Source organism: Colossoma macropomum, unplaced genomic scaffold, assembly GCF_904425465.1.
Source record: "Colossoma macropomum unplaced genomic scaffold, Colossoma_macropomum, whole genome shotgun sequence".
Classification (NCBI taxonomy): domain Eukaryota; kingdom Metazoa; phylum Chordata; class Actinopteri; order Characiformes; family Serrasalmidae; genus Colossoma; species Colossoma macropomum.
In genome coordinates this window covers 31,606-54,410 of record NW_023495992.1, presented here as the reverse complement: position 1 = coordinate 54,410, position 22,805 = coordinate 31,606, and positions in this window count along the sequence as shown.

Genomic DNA, 22,805 nt, shown 5'->3' with positions numbered 1-22,805 from the left:
GACATGCTGTGGACGTCAGAGGACGGGAATAGGACAGCAGAAACGGCAGAGAAAAGGCAAGCAGCGTTCGGCCTGCTCCGTCCACTTCAACGCCTCCTCTCAGAGCAGATTTCCACTCTTACACAGTCAGCATCTGAGCAGGAGCGATGAGTTAGTCAGTAACTGTTAAACATTTAGTAACTGCTGTAAATTATTCTGTTACTACTATGAATTATTCAGTAACTACTGCAAATTTTTCAGTAAATACTATGAATGTTTCAGTAAGTATTTTGTACTATTCAACAACTATCATAAATTCAGCATCTAATATGAATTATTCAGTAACTACTATACATTATTCAGTATCTACTATAAATTATGTAGTATCTAATATGAATTATTCAGTAACTACTATACATTTTTCAGTATCTACTTTAAAATATTCAGTAAATTATTCTGTAACTACTAATTTTTCAGTAACTACTATGAACTGTTCAGCCACTATCATAAATTATTCTGTATCTACTACGCCTTATTTTGTAACAATGCATATTACTCTCTATTTATTATAAATTATTCAGTAACTACTTTGAATTATTTACTAACTTCTATGAATGATCCAATAAGTACTTTTAATTCAATAACTACTATGTATGATTGAGTATTACCTACAAATTACTTTGCAACAACTAAGGATTCTTCAGTCTCTTCTTTGAATGACTCATTCAGTAACTACTATGAATTATTCAATATCTACTATAAATTATTCAGTATCTACTATGAATTATTCAGTATCTACTATAAATTATTTAGTATCTATTATGAAGAATTCAGTACCTGCTATAAATTATTCAGTATCTACTATGAATTATTCAGTGACTACTATGAATTATTCAGTATCTACTGTGAATTATTCAGTATCTACTATAAATTATTCAGGAGCTACTATGAATTATTTAGTATCTACTATTAATTATTCAGTATCTACTGTGAATTATTTAGTATCTACTATGAATTATTTAGTATCTACTATGAATTATTTATCTACTACAAATCATTCTGTAACTACTTTGTAACTACTTTGTAACTAATGTTCAGCCTGCATGAAACTAGTGTGGGCCTGTATATGGGAGTTCAGAGCATAAGGGACTAAGCCTTAGAAGTCACAGTTATTGCTTAAGATAACAAAAGCGCACTCAAGAATGCTTTAACCTTTAAATTCCTGACATGTTTTTGTGTTTTTAATAATTGAAACTTCAAATTTGAAAGTTGAAAATTGAAAGTGCAGACTTGGACCTGACAATAGAGAGAGTATAGATTACACAAGTAACTGTGTCATTAATTATTGTACAGCTAAACAACAGAAATAACATTTTTAAGACTTTCAAAGGTTAAAGCATTGTGTAATCCTGAGCTACTGGACATGTGAACGGTTTGAAAATGCTGTTTGGCCAGACAAAAGAAACTGATGGGCATAACAGCTTTGCAGTCATTCTTTTTTCTTCTGGTACTTTTTCTGCTTCAGAACACTGGCAGCCATTGGGTAAAGAGAGTTTTCCAAAAGCGTCATATCTCAAAGATCAAATTACGAATTTTAGAGCAACCAGCAGCCTGAACATTCACGGCAGATACTTACAAAATAATAAATTACTCTAAAATACAAAAAATTACTGTGACTAAGTGGTTGTAGATTTTTGTAGTATATATTTTAATCATTTAATAATGTTTTGTTAATTCCAAAAGCATAGAAATATCAAGTAAAACTTCTAAAAACACATCTTGGTGTTTATGTTACAAAAAGAGGCAGGGTTAAAAACAGCTCACTTCAGGTCATGATCATGACCCAGTGTAACTTAACATTTTCACTCAGTCATGATGTGTAAATGAGACTAACTGTAATAAAGTCACCTACACAGTATGCTAAAGAGATTTTAAAAAGAGACTTACTTGATGAAAAATTGCTCGATAAAATTAAAATACTCATTCATAATAAAAAACATCAATAAAAAATGCACACATCAGTGTTCTACTAATCACACGTTACATTACATGAACACAGGCATGTCTTAACATGTCAGCTTTGGTAACACTGTCCTCAATATAATTACTATGTATAATTTTTTATTAATATTCTGTTTGCATATATATTTACATTGTTTGTCCCAATCTGTAAAGAAAAGACATATTTTTAAAAATATACACACACATACACATTGTCTAAACCGCTTATCCTTCTGGGTCGCAGGGGGTGCTGGAGCCTATCCCAGCAGTCATTAGGTGGAAGTCAGGAAACACCCTGGACAGGTCACCAGTCCATTGCATGGCTCAAAAATATACATATAATAGAAAAAAGAAACAAAAAACGAAATACAACCAACAGCCAACTAACATTTTAGGCTGTCACATGCACTCAGAAACAGTATGCTTCATCCATAGTATGTAGTATACAGTCCTCCTGTCTGTCCTCACCAACCTTGGAATCACTGGCTCCGGCAGCAGTGTAGTCCTACCTAGAGAGGCACTTTATCAGGTAACATAGATAAGACCCACATCTGCTCAGTACAGACTCTCCACTTGTGTCCCACAGGGCTCGGTGCTAAGACCTCGTCTTTTTCAGATTATACTCTCTCTCTGTGATCTCCTCTCATTGATCTCCTGTCACTGCTGTGCATTCTGACACTCAGGTTTCTACTTGCTTCTCGGCACATCTGGCTCATAAATGGGAGCCTGAAGCTGAATCCAAGCAAGACTGAGCTGCTGTACATCCTTGGAACTGCAGGTCTTGATCTTGCCATCTCTTTTTCTGATAAATTGCCTATGCAAATTATCCAATAGCAGATGCCTTTCAGTCTAATCTTAGTATAGTCTTTGGTTGAGCCTTATTCAGTCTTGCAGTCATTTCTTCAAGGGTCTCAGTTCTGTCAAATGTAAGAATCCAAAATCTTTGTAAATTAAAACTGTAAGTAAACCAAAATGTAATAATTGGCCTTTTAACTGCAATAACACCAGAGAATAACATTCTATGATGGTTAAGTGTAAAATTTCTCCATCATTTAGCAAATAAAGAAACGGGTTTGAGATGGATCTTGACATCTTTTTCCTTTGTCATTACATCTGAAGATACATTCAGCTTTGGATGACCAGTTAATCCTTCTCTGACCATGGTACAAATCTGACACTGTCATGCAGGTTTCTCCTCTACAACATCCAACCCTTTCTCTTCAGGATGACCGCTCAAGAGGTTGTTCAGCCTCTTGTCATCTCTAGACATTCTCTGCAATTCTTTCCTGGTTGGGCCTATGCATGTCATCAGGTCCTTAAACAGATCCAGAATGCAGCAGCATGGCCTTTCTTCAGTCTTGCTGAGGTCACTCATGTCACTCCACAGCTGCATCTCCTTCACTGGCTTTATTTAGCTGCCCGTATCTATAAGAAAATGAACCAGCTACTTTCTACCTGACGACAATGGTCAAAGCTCACGTTGTATCATGAGCCCTTCAGGCTTCAAGTACAACCTGGCTTGACCCTTCATCCTTCAAGATGCATGGAAGACAAGCATCAAGACTCTGTCTTGGCACCCATGTGTAGTTGCACCCATCCACTTTGTCACCTCGCTGATTGACCATTCTCTTTGAAAAGCATTTAAATAAACACTATTCTTGTACTTAAAATGTCTTTCAGTTGCACTTATGAAATGTATAATCTCTGTACGAGGTTGTGCCACGCACCGACCCATGGGCCCTGATGACAGCCTCGAGAGCAGGCGGGACAGGGGGTCCCGAATCCCAAACACCACTGAGGGACATGAGTGAAGGCGGGAGGAGGATGTCAGTCACTGGAGGCGGGGGGTGGGTGTAGGGGTTGGGCGACAACAACAGCCACAAGAGGCACGAAGGCGGGGCCAGGGTGGTGGAGTTCAGGACTCATGTTCAGGACTCCCGGGGGATGGGTGCACAGAGAGATTTGTATCTAGGTAACAGCACTGGCTCTTGAAGATGACCCTTTGTCTGTGCCAGTGTTCTCCAGCCCTGGTCCTGGAGAGCTACTTTCCTGCAGTGTTTAGTTCCAACCTGTATCCAGTAAGCTGCCCTGCCCCTTACTTAACTCTAATACATCTGATCCAGCCAATCAGGAACAATGGAAGAGGTTGATTAGCTGGAGCAGGTGTGGCAGATTGTGTTTGGAACTAGGCTCTGCAGGAAGGCAGCTCTCCAGGACCAGAGACCACTGATCGATACTGTTTGTGTTAAACCTGTCAGTTTCATCAGATATTCATATTCATCAGACAGAACAGATCACTGTTGTCATGTTGTCACCTGCTTAGTAATGATTTTAAGGTCAATTTAAGGTCGCTGCTACTCAGTGGATCCATTTCTTCGGCTTCCCACATGCTTATTAAATTTCAGAGTATTAAATCACATCAACTTTTTCAACTGCAAAAAAATCAACTCTGTGAGATCCATATGTGTGGCAGCACACCAGCACATCACTCACCTGTGTAAATAAGGTAAATTCTAAAAAAAACTAGAAAAGTATAAAGTGAGGAAAGTAGGAAAGCAGAGAGAGAGAGAATCTCTTAAAATGGTTGGGTGAATGCAGGGTAACGATTGGAGCTGCAGAGTCTAATGGCTTTCACATCTGAGAGCAGAAACAGTAGACCATACATACACTTATATGGAAAGAGCAGATAAAAATACTGATATGAAAAAATCACATGCACACAAATACAAAAATAAAATCTTAAACACTCCACACACACTCTGAGTTAGCTTAACATTCTTGTAAACTAAAAGAACCAAAAGCCAAACCTCAAATTCAGCAACTCACCAAAACTACAGCTTTTGTTTCTTTCAGTTATTCTGAAAAAAAAAGTTTTTTTTCTCACAGAGCCCAGTTTAACGTCCCCACCAATATCAGACGGCATTTTTCCCCATTAAATGACTCAGACGAGGTACACATCCACACTCGATCACTCACAATCATGCAAACTGTCTGCCTTTGAAATGCACACCGACTGGAACGAGCTCTTAAAGAGAAGGACCGTGGCTATTCGTGACCATTTAAAGAGCTAATGGAAAACGCAGCGGAGTCCATCCATCCACAGGACACATGAACAGACGGCAGAGAGACTGATGACCTGCAGTCACGAGACCTCATTTTAACTCCAACTCCTGCAGCCTCCATTCACTGAGGCCCCATCGGTTTTCTGCAGCCTGCTGCTACTGACCAGCAAAGCAGCCCGAAATCACTTAACATCTGTGAAATACTGACGCCAGTAAAAGTAGCTACCAAAACAAACTTGAGTAAACAAGTGTCAGGTCCAAAAACTCCTAGAGGTCCCTGTAGAACTGCAGTGGAACCTCACCTGCTCTTCCAGTGTTTCTTCAGAAATGAAAGGTATTAATAGGAAGTTCGTCCCTCTTTGCTCTTCTTGGCTCTACTCTTCTGGGAAGGCTTTACACTAGATGTTGGAACATTGCTCTGAGGATTTGATTGAGCATTAATAAGGTCAGATACAGATGTTGGACAGTCAGTTCTGGACCACTCCAACTCATCCCAAAGGTATTCTGATGTTCACTCCAGAGAACGCAGTTCCTCTGCTCCACAGGCCAATGCTGGGGGGCTTTATACCCCTCTAGCCCAGGGGTTCTCAACCTTTTTCACCTCAAGGCCCACCCTTTTTTTTCTTAAAAATATCATTTTTGGGAAATCTTCAGCACATTTATGTTTGGGTGTCAACCTCTGCAATACATGACGTGTATTAGTAAACACAAACGATAAACAGAGGGAGGGAGTGTGTTTTGTTTCTAGAAGCAAGGAGCAAAAAACATTTAATATTCCTTTTTTATTGGTAAGCTAATTATTTTTTTCACTGATTTTTATGACAAACTGTCATCGAAAGTCCGCTATGAACCTCTCAGTATTGAGCCGAGAACCACCAGTGGGTGCTTTGCGGCCCACTTGTGGTCTGCAGCCCAGTGATTGAGAAACCCTACTCTAGCCCATGCTTGACATTGGGCATGGTGACCTTAGGTTCATGTGCAGCTGCTTTGGAGTGTCCCATTCTATTGGTCAGTGCTTTTGTATGGAGAGTAAACAAGATGTGAGTGTGCAATTGAACGTGTGTATCAGCAATGGGGGCACCTTAAAGTGGATGAATTCGACTGCCTACAAATACATATAAGTAGCACACATTATTCTCTGCTGTTATCGTTTGCTATTCGGTGTCAGCCAGAGGAGGATGGGTTCCCCTTTTGACTCTTGGTTCCTCTCAAGGTTTCTTCTTCTTGCTCTTAGGGAGTTTTTCCTTGCCACTGTTGCCATTGGCGACGCTCATGGGGGCACAGACCCGGATTCAGACACAGCAGTACTTTTTACGATGGGGCAATTTAAACAGTCTGATAGCAAAATGACAATGATAGACTACAGTAACTGAGGATTACAGGCTTCACACAAAGCTTTAGCCATTATTATTTTAACAAGAAAAAGTTTATATGCTGTAAAACTGAGAAATCCCGTGTCCACAGAACCCACTTAAACTGTTCTATTGTGTTAAGAAAAACAAACACAGGTGGCAAAACTATATATATCTCGCTCTTAGGGAGTTTTTCCTGGCCACTGTCGCCATTGGTGACACTCATGGGGGCTTGGACCTGGATTTTTCTGTGAAGCTGATTTGTGACAACACCTGTTGTAAAAAGCGCCATATAAAAAAACTTTGACTTGACTTGACTTTACATATGAACTCAAGTTTGGCTCTGTTATACTCTCTAAAATGAGAGGAGTGATCAGTAAAGCAGAACAGGAGCTGAGCCTCACAACAGAATGACATTAAACCCCAAAACAGTAAATTAGATTAGTATATATACATATGCTAATGCTAACTTACATACACCCACTCATTCAGCTCCACTCTATTCAGTTTGAGTGCTTTTTGAATGAGGCACAATGCAGAGCAGCCAATCAGAACAGAGCTCATTTAGATATTTCAATCTTAAAGGTACAGTAACAAAAGCAGTCTGTTTAATTCTAAGGGATAAAGAGAGGTTGGAAAGTGGTCAGGTGAAAAATCAATTATGACTGTTTTTAATACATAAAACTAGACACATATTAAAAGTGAACCCCAGCGGGGGGAAATGCAAGACAAATGTAGAATATCATTGCTGTCTGAAAGAAAAAAACATCTCCAATATGGTGATTTTTACAGGGGAAGGCAAAATGTCCTTAACTTTTAATGCAAGTTAATCTAAAAAGATTTTGGTTCTAAACAATTTTATTCCAAGTAATTCTAAAAGATGTACAAAAATAAAAATAGATTTTTTACCGGTTACTTTAACATCACATGATCTTTGTATCTAAATCTGCACATTTACGCTGATACGTCATGATGCGTTTGTACATGCACTGTGTGAATGTGTGGTGTGTAATTTGCTCTGAGTGTGTATGTCTGCACTGTTGTGGTGATGTGTGTGGTTGTGGGTGGTCCTCCAGACACGCTCCTACAGGTGAGCCCACCTTTGAACTCAGCAGTAAATTTATGAGTGAACCTCCACACATCGTGTGTGTCCATTCGTGATTTACAGCAGAGCGTACGTGTGTGATAAGCGTATGTCAGTGTGTGAACGCGGGTCAGTACAGTGTGAACTCCACATGTGCTCTGTGTTTACAGCAGAACCACACATGACCTGTGTGTAGGTTCACTGCTCATGGCCCATGATACCACTGAACCTCTGCTGTTAAAGGTGTGTTTGCATTTATTAGTGTTGATGTTCGGGGGATTATGGGATGTTTCAGGGTGCACATGTGGGGAAGTGCCTTTTTAACAAAACACAGATTTTATTTATTATATTTCCTAAAATTAAGGTTAGTCCAGAGGTAGAAGGTCCCAGGGAACAGTCTAAATGATTAAAAATGTTTGTATCATTGTTTGTATCGTTATATTAAACATCTAGTAATGTTTGAATGAAAAACAACCTAAATGTATCATAAAACACGGCCTAAAAATATTAATAAGACCTATCTGACAATAGTCTGGGCGTGGCTTAATATTCTAATAAGCACACATGACAACAGTGTGACTGAAGTGGGGAAAATGACTGAAACCGTTTTTATTTTTCAACAGTATTTGAAAAGAGCAGCTGTTGTTTACATTGTATGAAAATTTCATGATGAATGATTTACCATTTTTCTTTGGACAGCAACGATACACTGGGCCCTGCTGTGTCCACTCACTAAAAACATTACTCAGCTTTTATATGGAGATGTCTTAAAGCAGGTTCTTACTGGATTTACTGCTGGACCTGCACGCTGGAGTGGCCGGATAGACAAACTGACAAATGAACAAAGAATGAACAGACGACAGGCAGATAGATGAGCTACTTTGCTGGCTGTGTTATTCTTTGCTAGGTGAGCTTTCTCTTGCTTTCTGGAGCTTCTCAGAGTCAGAGAGACTCAATTTAGTTTGAGCAGTGTGAGCGGGACACCCACATCAGCATTACGCCAGCGCTAACCTAAACCTAAGAATAGAATTTACACTGAAAGTGGAGAGTTTTGGCAAATAATTTGACCATTTAGTGGACACTGGGAATTTATCCATACCTTGTACCTGTATATTGAGCAACCAATAGATGAAAATTAATGTCATTAAAAGAAAAAGTGGATTTAGGTGGAAGTAAGTACTTTGATTTGTGTTATTTTGGAAGATTTTACTGCATTTCTGATATTGAATATTTGTATTTTTACTCAATACTTTAAGTATTACTTTAGAAAAAAAAACATACTTGTGTCTGTCATTTTTATTTAGACCACCAAATTTTATTATTATTATTTTTTTTAAAATTAAACTCAATGTAAGATGGAACTATGGAGAGGAATTTGTGCCCAATTGCCAGGTTGAAAAGCAATGACTACAGTGATGAAATATGAAGCGCAATGCACACATAACATTACTGTTCCAGGCAGAGTGACAGTGACAGAATACGCACCACAATGAAAAACAAACCCTCATATCACTTAATAGCACCCTCATAGCACTTGATGGCGCACGCGCAGTGGAAAAAAAGCACATGAATTCAGATCTGAGCGTCACATTAAGGTCGCATGGCCAGGAATCGGATATGTATCTGATCTAGGACCACATATGAAAGGCTACGTTCACATTACCAGGCTGAAGTGGCACAAATCTGTTTTTTTTGCCCTAATGTGACTCAGATCTGATGTTTTCAGGGCTGTGTGGACACAAATCTGATCTTTTCAAATCCGAGCTTAATACTTTCATATGCGGTCCTGAATCAGATACGTATCCAATTCGTTGCCATGCGACCTTAATGTGAACGCTCAGATCAGAATTCATGTGCTTTTATTCCACTGCGCACCAGTTCGTTCACATAAATGACAGATTTGAATCACTTACCTAAACGAGTGTGAGCCATCATGTCAGAGAGAGCAAAAAATCGGATTTGAGCAGCGAGGCTTGTAATATGAACGTAGCCAAAGTGGCTCAGGTCAGATTTGAAAAGATCAGATTTTTGTGTCCACACAGCTCTGACAACATCAGATCTGAGTCACATTAGAGCAAAAAATCGTATTTGTGCCACTTCAGCCTGGTAATGTGAACGTAGCTTTAATGGTTTCTATGGGTTTTTTAAGCAGGGAATGAATGAGGATTTGCAGTTTAAAATGAAATGCTGAATTCATGTTATGTCACCTTGAAATGTAATAAAAGCATACATAAGTGTGCATAAAACAACATTAAATCAATGTAATGTATCTGTTACTTTTCATTTTGGCAAGTTTTCTGCACGTTACTCTTTAAGAGGAGCCTCGTTTGCGCTGCTTTTCACTGTTTTGGTTGCAAAAACGGGTCAAGCGATGTGAAAACAGTGTGGTAGATGTTTTGCTTTTGATTTCAGCACATATTCTGCACGTCACCTGTGCAAAGTGATGCCATGTGTGCTCTGCATTTCACTGCTTTTACTGTTATGATTGCATTTCAGTGAGGAAAATCTGTTTTTTATTAATTATTAAATTATTAATTGTATTAGTCAGTATTATAATACTATAAAAAATATATATTAAAAATGAAATGCTGGAGGTCTAAATGAAAATGAAAGTGTGTTTTTTCTAAAGTAATACTTAAAGTATTGAGTAAAAGTACTCAATTTGAATAAAATTGATTATAAAACTAATAATTTAATGATTAAATAATTAATATTATTTGTTTTTCATTATTATTTTTATATTTTATTATACTAGTATTTATTATATTTATAATGTTTTATATTTTAAAGTGGATCGTGTTCAATTCTGACACCAATTCAGCATTTCATTTTTAAAATGCAAATCCTCATGCAGTGTTTTTCAGTTAAGAAGTCAAACAATGTGAAAACAATTTGTTTTTTTTATTTCATTTGCACATATTCTGCATGTCACTAATGAAAAGTAATGTCATGTGTATTGCATTTCACATTCTTGAACCTGTAAGGACTGTTTTTCATTTTAGCGCTCCATATAGAACTGTTTACTACTATACTAATTAGTCTTTAAGTAAAGACCAGTACTGCTGACTGGTCAGTGCTGGTGAATTTGTTGAAAAGGTTTAAAAGGGATTCTGACTGTATAGTTGTTTTGTGTCGTTCAGTGAGTGAGATGTAAACAGAGTGATTCAGAGTGGTTTGGTGTGAAATGGTTCAGATGTCTTTACAGTGGTGGTGATAGGAACCAGGGGTCACCATGACTACAACACAAATATAGACATTTTATTTACTATCCAAAACCACCAGTGAACCTACACGTGCCTGAGTCCGCAGTGTCTGGTGTCAGAGAGTAACAGTGGTGTGATAAACAGTGGGAGTGTGTGTGAGTCAGGTATGCAGACAGTGATAAACGATTGTGATTACAGTCATTATGAGTGTAATTATGAACCACTAACTCCAATTAGAATCTGAGTTTAACAGCAGGGCTGCCCTGCAGGAGCCCTGCCTCTTACTTATTGTGTGTGTGTGTGTGTGAGAGTGTGTGTGTGTGTGAGTGTGTGTGTGTGTGTGTGAGAGTGTGTGTGGAAGAACTCTACTGAATTAAGGGAGACATGCGCTGTAATGAATAGGAGCTCTTCATTTATAATATTGACACACACTGTAAAGAATAAGAGCTCATTATTTACAGTATTTATTACATAAAATGAGTCACTGTTTCAAAACGCCCAACATTTTGATAAAGTAAATAATTGTTTGAGATACTAAGTCAATATTTAGAGAGAATAATTAGTTATTTCCAGATGCTAAGACAATATTTTGACAGACACGCCTTTTTTGTTTGCATTTATAAGTACAGAAGTCATTATGTGTGTTAACAATAATATATGCAGGGTCTGAATATGGGATCCCCTCGCTGTGTTTTCCAATGCATATTAATGTGTTTCTCTTTCTTATAGCTCTATTTTCTGTTCTCATTAATTTCCAACATGTCACACTACAGTTCTGTGTGGTTGGTTCTCTTGCATGTCAGTCAAATGTTCCCTCCCTCTCAAAGTAGACATTTCTTGGCCATGTTAAGAGGTGAAACACACTGGACTCTCTGATGTTAAGCAGACAAGGGTCACATATACACTCAGATATACTTTTCATCCTATACATACTACTCTTTTTTAGCTGTTTTTGACCACATCCTCGCTCAGAAACGCACTCTCAGTCCTCCTCACACATGGGGTCGGTCTGCTCGTACAGGTCTCGCTCCACCTGCTGTCATAAATCAGAGACAGTTTTATATAATGGAGAATTTCCACAGCAGCCAGACGGAGCAGTCAAATCACACATACTGCACTGACCTAACAGCAGCGGAACGGCTCTACGGCCAGAGGGACTACGGCATGAGGAGCTATGGAGGGTTTTACAGAGGCAATGATACAGAGAGACAGGCAGCATTTAACACTATAAATTCTACTTCTAGAAGCAGAGCAGACAGAGCGTTACACGGTAAAGCAAAGCCGGCATCACCAGAGCCAGATCAGCCCACTCAGCACATAATACATTCAGCAAAACTGGAGAGAACTTCAGAAATCTGTACACTGAGTCACAGCTGGTGGACAATATGACGAGAATATGATGTCAGTTTATTGGAGACATTTTCACAACACATGATTCGCTCCCAATGATTCAATTTACAGAGGACAAAATACAAAACAGCAGAGTCACATCTGTGTAACGGCTGGGAAACTATGGATAGAATGTTTTGACCAAGTATTTATAAAAAGTAAGCAATGTATGAATGATTAGAAGGAAAAATTGGTTATTTAGTAAAAATAAACCAGTAAAATGATGGCATAATGGGCCACCATCCAATCAGTTACTTGTTACTATGGTTATTCTACACTGGGTTGTTGTTGTTGTTTACAGACTCTCTATAACTGATCTAAAGGTGATATAGTTTATCATGATAACACATTGTGACATTTCCCACCGTAGATCTGAGTGATATTGGTACTGGAGTAAGTGGTTTTAGAACCGCAGTGCTGCCCAGACAGCATCTCAACGTTATCTGATCTAGGTTTCAGACCAAAAAAACATGACAGTATACAGGCTCTGCGTACATGAACATTACTATATTTACCCATTTTTTTAGGCGGACCTACCATGTCGGTGTACTTTGTTGGGTTACAGTTACTGAGTGTAGCCCACCTTTTGCTCAGAACAATTCAGTGCAACACCCAACACCATTCAATAAAGAACATTTATATCATGGGGTCTGACTGACAGATACAGACAGTCATCAGAACCAAAACAACAATTGTCAAATAATGTGACCATAGAAGTAGCATAAGGAGAACTAGATTGGACTCAGGCTGGAGCCCTGAGGGACACCGCTCCAACACAGTAACACTGATCCCTATGCAGGGTCTCAGATCTGTGTCTTTCAGTGAAGACACTGGTCAACATTTTCTAAAGTAGCCCATGTCCATTAACAAAGACTGAACTATAACTAGAATCTGCATTCAAATCGTTTGAGTTCAGAGCTAATCTTCTCTAATAGCTCCTGAAACAGTAATAAGTTGTGTTTAATGGCTGCTTTGACTGGAAACTAATCGAAGAGTGATCTCTGACTTTTGCACTGCACTGTATGAATAATGATGACAGCTCAAATTGTCTAAATGACACTTTTATTGTAGATCAGCTCTGTTTGGCTGCTAGGTTTGATGACTGCAGGCTCAGGCCCTGTTAGCGTGCACATGGAACGAGTGAATGTGTGAATCAGTGAGGGTTTAAATTACCAGAGCTGTTAAAAACGCTCAATTCACTGACGTTTATGTGTTTTTACTGTAGATGTGCTGCAGGTTGTGCCTGGTGATGAATCAGGCTCATTAACATTAATGAAACTGCAGCCTCACTGCTCACGACTGCAGGCGCCAACGGTTTTATTTTTCTACATGGAGAAAGAATCCAGCACTTTCTGTTTGAGCATATCCACACACGACTTCCTCTGAGCCAAAAGCCCGTCATCATGCAGCGTGTTAACGCGGCGGGGCTGCTTTGAGTGGATGCACTTCTACAGAATCCTGATAATAATGCTAATTAACAGTAATTAGTGATAATTAATGGTAGTTAATGGTAAACATAAATAGGCACACTGAACCTGTTGCAAATAAACAATACAAAAAATGATTTTTTGTACATTTACTAAACCATGTGCACCAAAATTACTTATTTTTTGAAATTTTGCTGTGTTTTTGCAGTGAAAGGTGCACAAATAGAGATGTGCTTTACTTCTCCCAAATCAGACACACAGTCACACTGCCAGGCTACTTTACATTTTAGAAAAGCTGAAAGAGAGTGCAGATTTTCACAGAGGCAGTTAGCATTAAGCCAGGCGTACACTGTGCGATTTTAGCTCGTTTTTAAGCCTGGTTTGGTTGGAGCCGACTGAATTTTATGATCGGGCCGAATTTCAGCTTCATTGGCCGTCGTTTGCCGTGCAGTGTGAGAGAGGAAATGATGCCCGATTAACTGCCCAAACGAGCTCCGATTGAGCAGCCAGACGCCAGAAATTGAGCAGCCCCACGAACCAATTTCTCAAAGTCGCACACAGAACCTCACACAGTCAACATCACCGCTTCTACATGGAGGCAAAGAAGTCCACATTTGTGTCACCAACGTCTGTATATGACGACTTTGCTCCATTTGAATTGAGAGGTATAAATAAATATGGTGATGTTCTGTCTCCGTCAGCTCTCTAGTCTCTACTGCTTCTCTCTACGGCCTCTCTCTAATCTCTCTACTGTCTCTCTAATCTCTCTCTACTGTGTCTCTCTAATCTCTCTCTCTACTGTCTCTACTTTATCTCTCAAATCTCTCTCTACTGTCTCTCTCAAATCTCTCTCTACTGTCTCTCTACTTTATCTCTCAAATCTCTCTCTACTGTCTCTCTCTAATCTCTCTCTAATGTCTCTGTTTCTTTCTACTGTCTCTCTTGACTGTCTCTCTTTGTCTACCTAATGTCTTCTTTTGTCTCTCTATCTCTTTTTATCTCCCTCCCTGTCTCCCTGTCTCTCTCTACTGTCTCTCCTTGGCTCTGCTGTCTGTTTTTCCTCTGCCCTCTCTCTCTCTTTGTCTCTGTCTACTGTCTTGCTGTGTCTCTCAGCTAACCTTCTTTTAATCTCTTTAATGTGTCTCTCTACTACCTTTCTACTGTCTTTCTCCACTCGAGAGCTGAGAGATTAGAGAGAGAGAGACATTCTTTGTCTCTTATAGACGCACACACAGAAGAACTGTGCTCTGTAATGAGAGTTTGATTTAAAAGCGCTTGTTTCTGTTTCAGAGTCAGTCAGAGAGAAACAGCTGCACATTACAGTAACACACACAGCAGTGACATCATCTTTCACACACACACACACACACACACACACAGAGCAGGAAAAGAGCTGGTGGGTTTCTGAGTCTCGTTAAAGTCACTCCTAACGAGTTTCCATCTGTGAGTGCAGTTAAAGCTCATTATGATTAGAGTTTCTGTCTCTAACTGACTCCACTGTCTGGTCACTCAGCGCTCTGTGGCCTGCACATCTACAGCGTCTCCTTTGGAGCTCAGCAGGGCTGTTTTTGTGCTGCAAGTCCAGCCAGACCTGCATTTACCAGCGAAGTTTTGCGAGTGAAATTACATTAATTTGGATGGAATCTGCTGTGATGAGTGATTTTACATCACAGGTTTCCAGTGTGTCACTGTGTGTCGTGTGGAATTCACCCTCCGCTTCCTTCACCACTGCCTCTCTGCTCCAGGGGCTACGACACAGGACACAAATGAACCTGCCAATCATGAAGTCATGGATTTTAAATACATTTCAAATATGTTTTCTTCTCAAGGTGGCTCCTCTGATAAACTCGGCTCTAAAAAAGGCCCTTTTCACTGCAAAAATGGTGTTTTGTCACGTGAAATGATCTTATATCCAGTCAATAAGTCTAATGTTTCTCGTGTTGAGATTGTTAAAGTCATTATATGATTATTTAACTTATTTCTAGACCTTTTTTCTTGTTTTAAGTGAGTCTTAAAATTAGAAATATTAGATTTATCAACTAGATTTAAGATCATTTCACTTGACAAGTTTTTTGCAGTGTGGTGGTCCTCATGGCAATACTGAGGGGGCCGAGGGGTCCATAGTGGGCATAGTGGGCTCAGTTAGCCTCAGCGCTAAAACTAAAGAATTACACTTCACGCTGATCTTCTAGTTTTAGGATAAGATTTATGTAAATTTGATTCTGCTTTATCGCCTAAAATGACGATGTACAATAAATATAAGCACTATATGAGCAGTGAATCTGTAGTTAAATGGGTTCAAATGGGTGTACAAATCTGACCAGCAGGGGGCGCCTAAATAAAGGATAAGAGTTTATCAGCCATAGAAACCCCTCACCTTGCTGGTCTACAGTCAGAGGCTGTAGCTCATTTGTTGATGTACAGTTTGTGTTTATCCTCTAGTCCTTCATCAGCGGTCAGTTGTCTGGATATTTTTGACTGGTGGTCACTCTGAACCGAGCACTGACACTGACACAAACAACTTGTTGTGAATTCACTGTTTCTGTGACGTCACAAGAACCAACTCATTAACATACATACAGTAGTTCAGCTCCATCCACTCACACTGAACTTATGAGTGCTTTTAAGGCAAATAAGGCACTAAGGAGGGCAGCCAATCAGAGCAGAGCTCATTTAAATATTTTAAATGCACAGTAACAAAAAACAGCTTGTCTAAGAGAGGCTGGAAAATGGCATGTACAAATGAACAGGTACATCTCCAATTTTGTCAGTTTTCTGTTTTTGACATAATTTGAAAAAGCCTGTTGCCCTTTACACTGTGTGTAAATATCATGATGAATGGACCAAAAGAAACGACCCAAAATGGCTTGGAAAAATGTCTGGTTCCATTGACTTACATTAAAAGTAAAGTATGTTTTTTTCTTCTCCTGTAAAGTCACCATTTTGGATAAGATATGGTCCCTTTAAAAAGGTTGTAAAGTCATATAGCAGTCAGGCTGCAAAGTATCTGCTTGTCTGGGTCGCGGTGGGCAGGGGGTGGGTAGGTGGCGGGGGGTGACGGACGACTCCACACAAACTGTCTGGAGCTGTAAACAGCCTGAGGCAGGATTCACTCACAGCATGAGTCCTCTGGTCAGGTATCTGACCGGGTCACACCCGTCTCCATCGGCTTTGATCTCCTCAAACCAATCAGCTGCAGGGTCACAACACAGCAAGAGCACAGAGAGTGGCTTAATGCACTTTCATACACGGCAGGCCAAACGTTCAAACAGGAGACATAAAAATAGTTTGTTGTGCTGATTGTGAGCAAATTAACCCCATAAAATCTTTAAAATAAGCTGAGCTACATGGTAAAAAAGATGGTTCTTTAAAGGTTCTTTAATAAAGAAAATGGAACCATGAACTGTCAAAAAACGCTTTGCATGATTAAAGCATTCTTTGCATAGTGAAATGGTTCTTCAGATTGATGGAGAATGTGCTGTATATGGTTCTATATAGCACCAAAAAGGGTTCTTCTATTGTTACGATATCAAGCTTGTAGCGATAGAAGAACCCTTTTTGGTGCCACATACAACCTATGTAGAACCATCTACAGCGCAGTCTATCAGTCTGGAGAACCCTTTCATGATGCAAAGAACCCTTTAATCATGCAAAAGGTTCTTTGAGAGTTCAACATGCTATAGAGAACCATTTTCTTTACTGAAGAACCCTTAAAGAACCAGCTTTTTTAAAGAGTGTAGATTTAGATTATAGAAGTGTGTAGTAAGTCTCCATAATTCAGTGTTTGGGATGGAAACAGGGTCATTCAGAGTGGTTTGGGGTGAAATGCTTCACTGTAGAGACTCAGATTTCTTTAAGTCATGTATTATTTATATAGAGCTTTTTACAACAGGTGTAGTCACAAAGCAGCTTTACAGAAAAAAAACAGGTTCGAGCCCACATGAGCGTCGCCAGTGGCGACAGTGGCAAGGAAAAACTCTCTAAGAGCAACAGGAAGAAACACTGAGAGGAACCAAGACTCAGAAGGAGAACCCATCCTCCTCTGGTCCACACCAGATAGCAAAACAAGCAATGAGGATAAGATTTTACAGTTAATATACAAAATTGAAAATAGAACAAAAAGAAGTGGTGGTGATAGGAACCAGGGGTCGCCATGACTACAACACAAATATAGACATTTTATTAACTATCCAGAACCACAAGAGAACCTACACGAGTCTTCTGAGTTTATATGTAGTATTAATGATGGTAAAATAGAGGAAAATCTGAAATAAAAAGTTTTCTTTGGGGACTATTTTGCCTCATAACACCCTGCATATTATGTATCCCTCCACCATGAATGGACTAAAACAGTATTTTTTAGGCCAAAATCTTCTCGAAACTATCATAAAACTAACTTCTCAGTCATCAGGCAGTGAATTCATGATCATTTCATGTAAGAACTCCTAATTATGAGGTCTTCAAGTTGGGACCTTAAGTCGGGTTTTTGCTCCTCGGTTTGGTAATCACTGCTAAGTATGAAGCTACGTGGCCACTCAGTTACATCAGTGGTTGCCAGTGATTACAAAATCCAGGGGCTGAAACTGGACTCAAGGCCCAGATTTGAAGACCTGTGTCTTAAGTCATTCTTAAATGGCCAGTGAAGCTGGTTCTGACTCTGATGTGGTGGGCTCCAGCGCCCTCTAGCTGCTCCAGGAGGAAGAGACACATTTCCACATTTTATTGTCTCCTGCTCCAGCACACTGGAATCAACTGCTAATATCAAACCCCACATGAGGTGAAAACGGGGCAGAAAAACACTGAAATCAGTGATGCAGAAGAGCCCAGGACTGGAAACATCTGGGTTACAGACACTGAACTACAGCAACACTGCAAAAAATGGTACCTATTCAAGAAAAATTATCTTAAATATAGTCAATACATCTAATATTTCTCTTGTTGAGATTGTTGTGAGCTTAATTTAAGATTATTTTCTTTATTTCCAGACATTTTTTACTAATTTTAAGTATTTTTATTAGGTAAAATGATCTCACTTTCAGCAGATAATTTTGCTTGTTTTAAGAAAAGTGCTTGAAAGCTCAACCATGTTACCCAAATTATAAATCATAAATCGAAAGTTAATTATTCATCAAATAATTTGTTATCAGTAATATATATATATATATATATATATATATATATATATATATATATCGCTGTTGTTGTTGGTGTTTTTCATTTTTGACATAATTAGAAAGTGCCTGTTGTTCTTTATATTGTGTGTAAATTTCATGATGAATGGACCAAAAGAAACGACCTAAAATGACTCTGAAAAAGTAAATTCTCGTTCCATTGACTTTCATTAAAAGTAGAGTATGTTTTTTCCTTCTCCTGTAAAGTTAGAGATACGAGTTTTTCTTCCAACATGTACATGTATATATATATATATATATATAAATATATATATATATGTGTGTGTGTGTGTGTGTGTGTGTGTGTGTGTGTATATATATATATATCGCTGCTGTTGGAAGAAAAACTCATCGCTGTCCAGAGAAAAACAAGTATCTCAAAAAGAGAAACTTTGCAGGAGAAGGCAAAAATGTTCTTTATTTTCAATGTAAATTGATGTTAATTAATGTAAATATTTTTTATTCCAGGCAATTTTGGAGCATTTCTGTTGGTCCATTCATCATGACATTTTCACACAGTGTAATGATGCAGAAAAGTAAATTATTAAGTGCTCAGACAACTACACACTTAAAAAAGATGGTCCCTCAAGGGTTCTTTAAAGGCAGTAATTGTATATAGAATATTTGTATGGTTCTTGCATGGTGGAATGGTTCTTTGGATTGATGAACGTGCTGTAGGTGGTTCTGCAAATATATATATATATATATATATATATATATATATATATGTACACACACACTTATCAGGCATAACACTATGACCACCTCCTTGGGGGCTGGGGGCTATTTTGCCTCACAGCACCCTTCATATTATGTATCCCTCCAGCATGAAAGGATTTTAAGGCCAAAATCTTCTCAAAACTACCGTAAAACAGTGTCTCGGTTATCAGGCAGTGAATTCATAACCATTTCATGTAGTAACTTTCTGTGATGGAGCTTTTAGAGGCGTTAAACTCTTCAGATGTCTGGTTCCTATCAGCACCACTGAACGGGGCATCAAAGCAATCTGAATTATTTTGAAAACATAATTTCTGTTAATCTATTTCTGTTTAATCTATTATTATGTCTATTGTATAAGTGCCTATAGATAGCTGAACACCATCTTTGATTCTGATTCACTCTTTCTTCCCCTCTGATATCTGCATCAGCGTTTTCTGCTGAGATGCCCCGTAGTGATAACCATTTATACCCGTCTCTACAGAATTGGTCCTGTTTAGACCGAGTCACACCACGTTTGCCTTCAAAAAGCCAGTTCACTCCACACAGCACAGACTCATTCCCCCAGATCATTACTTTATTTAGCAAACTCTCATCTCTCCTCTACAAATGAATGAAAAAACAGTGGTTCAAATTCTCACAGCCGAACGGGGAGACGGGAAATAATGTCTTTTTCAGGGAAAATTCACTTAAATAAAAAAACTGCTTTAAAAAAGGCAACAAGAGCTTTTTCAACATATTTACAGCAAGAATCCCTCAACCATCGATACAGAAACCGCATGCTTTCAGCATCAATTCATGGTACAAATGTTTGTGTGAAACAATAATGCCAAAAGGAATGATCAATTATTAAAGAGACTGTTTACAAACAGCACACCTGGATTTACAGTGGACAGCTCAGACCCCCAAAAACCCACCAAAGTCTCCTCTGGTGCAGCACAAAACTCCAAAAAACACACAAAAGTCCATTTCCAAGACTGGTCTTTGACTGAAGTACCAACGCCAATGCTGAGTCACTACTGGAGATGGTTTCCTGAGGGGCTACATAAGCCTTCAATGAGTGACATAAACCTTTATAAAGGCTTTTTCCACAGAGCGTCAGTGACCATAAGGCCCCTTTTGTTAATTCACCACAGAAGGTGTTACAGCAACTGGCGCTTTTGGAATAAGCTGTTATAAGTGTTTATAAATGTTTATGTCAGTGGTCATGAAATGCTTATATAGGTGACATGTGGCCTTATGAACGCTGCCCTTCAGTAAAACATGAAGCAGAAAAGCCTTATTTAGTCGAGTTTTATGTTTAATCTGGGGTTCCAAAGCTGCAGGACAGCAACGCTGAATGAACACGGACGAGGCCTCGGGTATATAAAAACAAACTCAAATATAAAATGTTCAGATTTCTACTTTATAACGGCCGCAATACGGCTATAAACGTCATCTTTCTTGTATAGATACATTTATCCAATATATTAACTAGAATAGTAAACAAGAAAATGCAGTAAGTCTAATTTAGTACTGTGGGATTGTGCTACTGTGCAGGGAAAGGAGTCGCAGTATCTCTTACTTGTGATGGACAAACGAGAAAAAACTCATTCTGGTCATATTTCAAACTGAAAATTATCATTATTACAAATACAGAGTCTGGCTTTATGACAAATCACCATTATTTACAAGCGAATCACATCGTAGTCGTAGTCTGCGCCCAGTGCAGCCGTGTTCCTAACAAACCAACACACACACACACACACACAGTGGGGTCCAACAGTCTGAGACCACACTGAAAACCTCAGATGTTTTTTCATTTAAACTGGAAAATAAAGAGAAAGTTGAAGAATTTTGAAAAGTTTAAACAAAGAAATACTGAAGGTTCTGCTCTATTTGTAGGTCACTATTCAAACTGATGCAGATCTGTGGCAGTGACCACGTTAAGGCTTTTCTACAGAAAACCTGATACTTTTTAGTCTTTCTTCTTCTTCTGAATCTTGTGTTCAGACGACTCTCAGGTGGACTTAATCTGCCAGTTCGAGTTCACGCTCAATCATTAAAGCAAATGAAGGACATGAACACTAAGAAATTCTGAAACTTGTTAACAGTTCACTCAGATTGTTACGCTGATAATAGAATTAGATTTAGGAATGGAAAATAGGAGCATGAGTGGTCTCAGACCTTTGGACCCCACTGTATATGTATGGGTATGTATATACACACACACACACACACACACGCACACACACACACTCCCAAGCAAAAAAAATAATAGTGTTTACTGCTGATTCTGACTGGTCATAGAGTCCAGATTTAAACCCTATAGAGAATATTTGGTCTCACATTAAACACAAACTAGCTCAGCAATGTTTTTCAGCTGTTTGAAGTCGTCAATGCTGAGTGGAAGAGCTTCTTACTGTAAAAGACTGTCTGCATTTACACACTTCAATATTTGGAGGAATCAAACCAAATCAATTACTTGTTGGTTTGGCCCATTTTACATAGGAGACATATATGTGGTGTCATACACACACACACACACAGATATACGCTCAACAGCAAACAGCTGCAGGGCCACAACTGGTGCATCCTTATAGTAAATAATGAGGATGTTGTGAAGATTGACTAGAGCAAAAAGTGTCAGAATTACAGCACAGTCGTGCATCTCCAATGCATAGAGCTCTCAAGTTGGGTTGTCATTCTGTAGTTGGCTTCAGGCCCATATAAGGAACTGGTCTGAGCAGTTATCGTCTATGGGAAAATGAACAGTGCATCTGAAAACAGCTGCTATCACACTCTGTGGAAATCAAAATCCCATAAAGGCTGATGTATGTTTTCCTATATATGTTTGCCCCTGAATATCACTGGGTCCTGTATGAGGTCTTTAAACAGTGGAAATACAAATATTACTACATGCGAGCTGACACACGTTTAAAAGAAGACTTACTCATTCAACGTTGTTTTAATGCGTGTGAGTGTTAGCTTGTTTGAAGTGTGTCAGTATTTGCATTATGACTCATAGTAGACCTTATAACTGAGAGGATCCAGTGACATTCAGAGGAAGATGAACAGAGGAAAAATGTAAAGGCTTTGGGACATTTTTGTTTACCACAGAGTGAGATAGCGGCAGTTTTAAAAAGTTTCACTAGATGGCACTGTGACGTTTAAGGTCTTTGTTCTGGGTTTAGACGCTCTAGTTAGCAAAAAACTCCAGTAACAGGTTTTTGCACTTTATGAGTTCCTATTACAGTGGTGTGTGTGTGTGTGTCTGTGTGCGCTTGTGAGAGTGTGTGTGTGAGTATGTGTGTGTCTGAGTGTGTGTGTGTGTGTCTGTCTGTGTGTGTGTGTGTCTGAGTGTGTGTGTGTGTGTGTGTGTCTGAGTGTGTGTGTCTGTCTGTCTGTGTGTGTGTGTGTGTGTGTGTGTGTGTGTGTGTG